The sequence below is a fragment of the Podarcis tiliguerta genome (assembly GCF_965153285.1).
Source record: "Podarcis tiliguerta genome assembly, chromosome: 7".
In the NCBI taxonomy this organism is placed as follows: Eukaryota; Metazoa; Chordata; class Lepidosauria; order Squamata; family Lacertidae; genus Podarcis; species Podarcis tiliguerta.
The window spans coordinates 34,036,205-34,043,425 of record NC_139540.1 but is presented as its reverse complement, the minus strand read 5'-3'; the positions used below and the strand labels follow the sequence as shown (position 1 = coordinate 34,043,425).

At 42.0% G+C, this 7,221-nt stretch overlaps 1 long non-coding RNA gene across 1 annotated transcript; it reads right to left on the bottom strand.

Moving 5' to 3' along the window:
• Positions 1–2,148: 2,148 nt before the first annotated feature.
• Positions 2,149–2,870, bottom strand: LOC310682688. Its single transcript, XR_014514102.1, has 2 exons — positions 2,797–2,870; positions 2,149–2,299 (listed from the first exon to the last, which is right to left on the bottom strand). It is a non-coding gene; the product is annotated as an uncharacterized lncRNA (long non-coding RNA).
• Between the last annotated feature and the right edge of the window lie 4,351 nt (positions 2,871–7,221).

Here is a 7,221-nt window from a genome sequence, read left to right as displayed (position 1 = left end):
ATATTTAATGCTTTAGTTTTTTTGTTACAAATTTGGGAATTTCAGGGTTCTGACTTTTTCAACTTCTTCTGTATACTTGCTTTTGTGTGCGTTTTGGTGGGTGTAGTCTTGATTTCATTATGACCTGAGTGAAAACAATAACCTGCAAAATCTCAAGCGGCCTCCTACCATTTCTTCATAAAGCAAGCCATTTGCGTACATTGTAATAATCGATGCCAGATGATATTTACTGTCCAATTAGTTGACATTTATTTCCAAGAGGCTTTATAATGGCCAGCAATTATATAGATGATTTAGCCACGTAAAAACCTGAGGTGTACAAGGTCTTCCTTCAGGCACCTCACAAGGCAGTTTGTCACTTTCAACAAGTGGGTGGACTTTTGAAAACCCAGCAGGGCAATTTCAGAACTGTCATCTGAATCTCTGGGAGCATTTTGAAATATGATTTAGCAACAAAAGGGGGAAAGCAAATGAGCTTTGCATGAGCCTCCAGGGATTTCAAATGTTGTGCAAACAAAGGGGGAGCTATTGATTATGGCTTAATATGCCAAAAGAAAAGAATGGGCCTACAGCTATTGCCCAGTCACTTGTGCTGCAGCAAATCAAACCATCCCATCTGTGTGCCAGAACTAATATCTCTAGATGTCTAGAGCTGAAAGCTCATTACTTAGGTTAGGTTCCTTTGTGGGGCTGTTGCAATCCAGCAGCTTTTGTGTAGTACACAGTGGAGCAATGCAATGTATGCAGAACTCTGCCCAGCAGGGAGCTTCCACTTCTTCATGTTGAAGAAAGTTCTGAGTGTTCAATGGGAATGCAGGCACATGTTGAGCTGCTCCTGAGTCCTGACATCAAAGATCATGGGAAATCCTTTCGTCATGCAGATCTCCATGGCTGCATAGAAGCACCGTCTTATCATTTATCAATGGCAGATTTTACCTTAACATAGCAAACCAAACATTAAGCAGTTCACGTGTCACAATGGCATGTGCAAATTGGTGCCTCTGTGTGGGCACCGTATACACAGCTACCATGATTTTGGTACTTTCAGGAGGAGTCCAACCCTGCTGGTGTGTGGACCCTTTTGTGCATGGATGGTGCTATTTTTGGCTACGTAAGAATCCACACTTGAAGAATGACCTCACTTGAAAATGGTGCCCTTCTACTTTTGATTTTTTTGCCGCTTGCATTCAAAACGGTATCACCCTCTGATAATAAAAAAGGTAAATCAATAAGAAATTATTTTACATTCTCTGCTAATCTTTGTCCATATTGATAAATGGAGCTAATGAATAAATCATGTTCTTTTGATTTTGTTGTTAAAAAAAGAAGGCAAGTCCATCGTGTCGTCTTGTATTGATAAAGAAGGAGTGGAGACCATTCTTCACCATCTCTCTGCTTTTGTGTTTCTTGCATCTCAATCAGCTAACCTCTCTCTCTGTGCACCAGGGTGCATTTCACAGTGTAGGCTTGGATAAAGCTTGGTTTTAAGGAAGGGTTTGTTAGCTATTAAGGATGTTCATTTAGGTTTGGTTCCTCCTGGTGGAACGAGCATCAAAGCAGCTGAAGTGACACATGGGTAGAAGAAATACAGAGGCTGCTCATGCATATCTTTGTTGTAATTCATACAAGTCTACAGTTTAAAATAACCCCAGGGATTTCTGTGAGTTTTAACTGAAATGCATTCACATAATTATTTCAATAGCAGCTATTAGCACGATCATTCCTCATTATCTTTTAAATATTTTGCTAATGCTTCTTATTTCTTATTTTATTTTAAAGGCGGGCAATGAAGCACAGAAAAACAACTAAAATGCCAGCCGACAATTCTAGCTGCTGAATAGAAGGCCCAGTGAGGATTTGGATTAAGGGGCCAGATTATAACACAGGTGGGCAAGCCCTCCAGTGACACAATGGGTCAGTGTAGCTGGCTGTTAACCAGAAAGTTGGTTGTTCAAGCCCACGCTGGGACAGCTATGGGCAGGATTCCTGCATTGCAGAGGGCTGGATTAGATGATCCTCGTGGTCTCTACCAACTCTACAATTCTACCATTCTAAGTCAGTATTACAGTACAAATTAAAAAATAAAAAATAAAAATAAACCAAGCACACCCGCCCCTTAACAGTGTGGAGAAAATGAGAATCTAAGTATTTACAAGGAATGGGTAGGAGTGCCACAAAAATATTTAAATGAAAGAGCATGAGTTCATCAGCATATACATTTTACACCAGTTTTCACACACAAAAGTGTAAAAAGAAGAAGAGAGAATAAAAAGTAAGACACTATATAAATTAAAGAGAACTGTGGCGTTTGCCTCCTAGGATGGGTCAAGGAAAGGGTTAAAATGGGTGTGACGTGATTGGCCAGTGAGAATGCAAGGGGGGAGTAAAAGATAGAGTGGGAGGTTTTGAAAAGACAGTTGAAGTTTGGGAATTGGGAGTTGAGGTTTGTCAGTTGGGAGTTGCGGCTTGGGTGTTGGAGAAGGAAGAGGGTGGAATAGGCAGTGGGTTGGTCCAGCTGTATTGTGAGAGAGTGAGAGGAATTGTTAGGTTGAGGCAGTTAAATGGTTGGATTAATCAGTTTGGAGTTGTTAGGAACTAAGTGTAAGAAACTGACAAGAGAAAAATAAACTGAAACCATACGCTTATTCCTGCATTTAAAAATAAACTTGATTATTTGTTTATGTTAACAACTGTCTGGACTCCATGTGTCCCCGTGAGAAACGGGGTGGTGGCAGCGAAGAAAGCAATCGCAGTGGTGGCACAGGGTCAATAGACCGTGAAACGTCCGGGGGCCACAAGAACACTTGGAGATCACCCAAGACTTTCCTGGGATGGTTCTCTCATGTGGCTCAAAAATGACTCAAGTTTTCTTTCTAAGCCAGTATTGGATGCTTTGTATTGAAACCTTTGTACTGTTCCATCTGGCGACAGAGGTGGGATTCCCAATTTCTTGAAGGCAAGACCCAAAAAGTTGCTTTTAAAGTAGTTAATTCACATAGACATAAGAAGAACCTGCTGGATCAGGCCAGTGACCCATCTAGTCCAGTATCCTGTTCTCACAATGGCCACCCAGATGCCTGTGGGAAACCGGCAAGTGGGACCCTGAGGGAAACAGCACTCTCCCCACAAGAGGGATTTGAAGAAAAATCTCAAGACAGGCTTTGCTTCTTTGTTGACATATCCACTCTTGGGGTCTTAGGGGAGGGGTAGTAGGCTCAAGGATGCGAACAAGGTGCTTGGACCAGTCAAATTCGCCACTTGCGCTTTGGACCCTTGCCCCTTGTGGTGGATAAAAACTAGCAGGGGAGGAGGCACCTGACTGGGTCAGAGAGGTGATCTATGCCTCCTTACAAGAGGGGGTGGTTCCTGCCTGTTTGAAAGTGGCGGTGGTAAAACCACTCCTTAAGAAACCCTCCCTGGACTCAGAAAATGTAAATAACTACTGGCCAGTTGTGAATCTCCCCCTTCTTGGGCAAGGTTCCTGAGTGGATGGTTATGGACCAGATCTAGGTGCTCTTGGAGGAAACTGATGTTCTAGATTCATTTCAATCGGGGCTTAGGCCCAGTTTTGGCACAGAAACTGCTTTGTTTGCCAGTGTCTGGGGTGCCAGACAGGGCCAGGGCACAGAGGGTGAACAGCTCCTGCTATCCATTTGAAGACCCATTGGGATTGTAAAGGAAGGGGAACCTGGGACCTTCCATATGTTGCTGGACTGTAATGACTGGTGGCTGCCCATGCTTGTTGGGGCTGATGATGGTTGGAGGCCAACAACATTGGCATTCCCACAGGTTTCCACCCCTGCTTTAATCCATCCTGAGAAATTGTGGCCAAGTGTTGAAAACTCCTGATGTGAATGCAGAAAGCAATGACAGAAGGCTCTTCAGATAGAAAAAGCCTCAGAAGCTTTCACATGAAGATGTGACCTGTAAGTAATATTTATATCCACCCACTCTGTGCAGTCCTAATTAAGTCTTGAGCACTGGAGACAGATTTCCATTTCACTGAACCAATGGGATATAAATTTGGTTCCTTTTCTTTAACATGCACACATCAATCGATAGCAAACTAAATAACAAGGATGACAACAAAGGTAAGGCTAAGCAAAAAAAAAAATCTGAATAATTCAGCTTGAATTGTATCTCTGTAAACATATAACGGGCGGAAGAGATATATTCATCCAAGAAAATGGAACGGGGCAGTTTCAGGATTGACAAAAGGAAGTACTTCCTCACTCAGTGCATAGTTAAACTAGGGAATCTGGTAACACAAGAAGTGGTGATGACCACCAGCTGGGATGGCTTTATAAGAGGGTTTAACGGATTAATGGATAATACGACTATTGATGGCTGCATGATGGCTATATATTATCACCAGTATCAGAGGTGAGGTGCCTGTCTCAATACCAATTGTTGGGAATCACAAGTGGGAAGAGTGCTCATGTCCTTCTTCAGGCTTTCCATGGTTGATCTCTCTGGGAGCAGTATGCTGGACTGGGTGGGACTTTAGTCCGATTCAGCAGGGCTCATTTGAAGTTCTTATACAGAGCAGCTTGTGTCTGGTTTTAGAACCAAAAATCCACTTGCATACCAGTGAATCAAACAGTAGGAAATCAGTATTGCCTGTCCCTACTTACTTAAAAAGGTAAAGGTAAAGGGGACCCCTGACGGTTAAGTCCAGTCGTGAACGACTCTGGGGTTGCGGCGCTCATCTCGCTTTACAGGCCGAGGGAGATGACGTTTGTCCACAGACAGTTTTTCCGGGTCATGTGGCCAGCATGACTAAGCCGCTTCTGGTGCAACGGAACACCAAAACCAGAGCAGCACACGGAAACACCATTTACCTCCCCACTGGAGTGGTACCTATTAATCTACTTGCACTTTTGAACTGCTAGGTTAGCAGGAGCTGGGACCGAGCAACAGGAGCTCACCCCATCGAGGGGATTCAAACTGCCGACCTTTTGATCAGCAAGCCCAGGCTCAGTGGTTTAGACCACAGCACCACCCGCGTCCCTACTTACTTACCTGGCTGCTACTGCTTCCTCTTCATCCAGCTGGAGAAACCATAACTGGGTGCAAGGGACAAGAGAGGAGTGAACTAAGTGCACTCAGCTGAATGCTATACTTAATTTTTTTCCCTCCCCCGCTTTTCTTCCTAACCTAACATTGTATGTAATACTAAAGTCTCACAACAAATGAAACTGATCTGTAGAAAACACAACTTGAAAAAGAGACAAAGCATGTATTTTTGTATACTAAGAAATCTTTAATAATTTTTTTTTAAAAAAAACCAACGGCTATATTTTTGATTTTTGTGCTTTATTCTGTTCTTGCAAACTGACCTGGAAGTTTTGAAGGGTGATATCTAAATCTCTGAAATCAGAGATAGGAAACCTGTGGCTCTCCAGATGTTGCTGAACTGCAGCTCCCAACACCCTTGACCACTGGCCATGGTAAGCAACAGTCATAGGATTTTCAGTACAACAACATCTGTAGGGCCACAGGTTCCTTATTCCTGTTTTAAATAACTAAACGGTAAATAAATAAATAGTCCACGCATGTAGAACAGTATGTACACGGGTGTTTCTCTCTGCAGTTGGGTAGTCTTTCTCTAGGTTCCCAGTTGCCTTGAGAAAACCCTATGCATGTGCAGATGTACATGTTGTGGATTCTAGGCAAACATTGAGTACAAATGCATGTAGATTCTTCTTTTGGGAGGAGACCTACCATTATAATATCACTTCTCCATGTTTGTTCACTCATCCTGTATCTTATAAAGCCAACGGGTAGAACAAGAACAAGAAACAAAAAAGAGATCCCAGTGGTGCCTCTTAAAACCTTCTAAGTCTCTCTTTGGCAGCAGGATCACACTTCAACCTCCAGATCCAATTAGAGCCAGGCAGAGCATACATGGCACACCTGAGCTACATAGCACACTTCTGTCTAGTAACAAACCGATGTACACTTGAATTGGTACTTCTAAGAGGGCAAGTAGATGCTTATATTTATTATGTATTGATTTCCTAGAACTTAGTCTGATCCTTCCTCTCAATGGGAGCACGCATGCAGTAGCTAACAACACAAAGTATCACAATTGCAAAGAGAATTGAAATACTGTTAAAACATCACATCAAACCCAAACATATAAACAAAACAGCAACATTAGAATCAGAAAAGTATCAGTTGCATTTGAAAGGTCTGGGTAGAGAAGCCAAGAAAGGCAGGCCAACATGGTTCCTTCCTCCAGATATTTCTGGACTACACTTCCCATTATCTCTGATCATTGGTTGTACTTGCTGAGGCTGATGGGAGTTTGAGTCCATTAATATCTAGAGGGCTTGGCTACCCCTGAAGTGAGGCACCATGTTTCTGAATCTCAAAATGGAGTTTGGGCCTTTTAGAAATGAAAGCCACAATGTCAGGCTGGCCAGATCTCAGGCATCACAGTCAATATAAGTCAGGTTCATCATCAAACTATTAACCATTCAAAATATTTTTTGTGGTGGGATTAAATATAGGTAAAACTGTGGATGGCTTTCTTATCTCCTCCACACACACATACAGATGTGGCAAGTCTATTGCAAACTTTAGCCTAAATATAGTTTTTATAAAGAGATTGTACTAGTTGATGATTCACATTATCCAAAATTAATATCAAATTTCAGACAGCACTGTTGTTGACACCTCCTACACAACTAGTGAAGCTACGTATAACCTGCAACATCCTATTCAGTTATTTTAAGAGCATCTTCATAAAGGAAAATACAACAGAAATTCTCTGAAAGGTGTAGCACAACATCATTATTACAACCGGAGGCAGTTTTAAACTAATTTTAATTCTAACAGTGGTTTTCCTATTAGGGTCAAACCAAGTCTTCACGAAATAGAATTTGCAGTCTGTTCCCTTTCACGCCTCACTTCACACACGGAATTGTCATGAATATATGCAGAGATTCCTCAAACAACAAACAGAGGCGTGCATAAAGCGATTTTAAACAGAAGTGCCACTCAGAGTTTGCCAGTTACTTTCCTTTGCTGTTTCCATCTTGCAGAGTAGGTTTGAAAGTGAAAATGGATCCATAAATAGATTTTGAATTGTGTAAGGTGGGAGCACATTTGCATCCTGGCAAGGAAAAAGTAAGTTTTAATAATGATGTACGATATTTTACATTTGTTAAATTCCAGTGAATTACAATCAGCGACACAGAAAAAAAAATCCCTCCG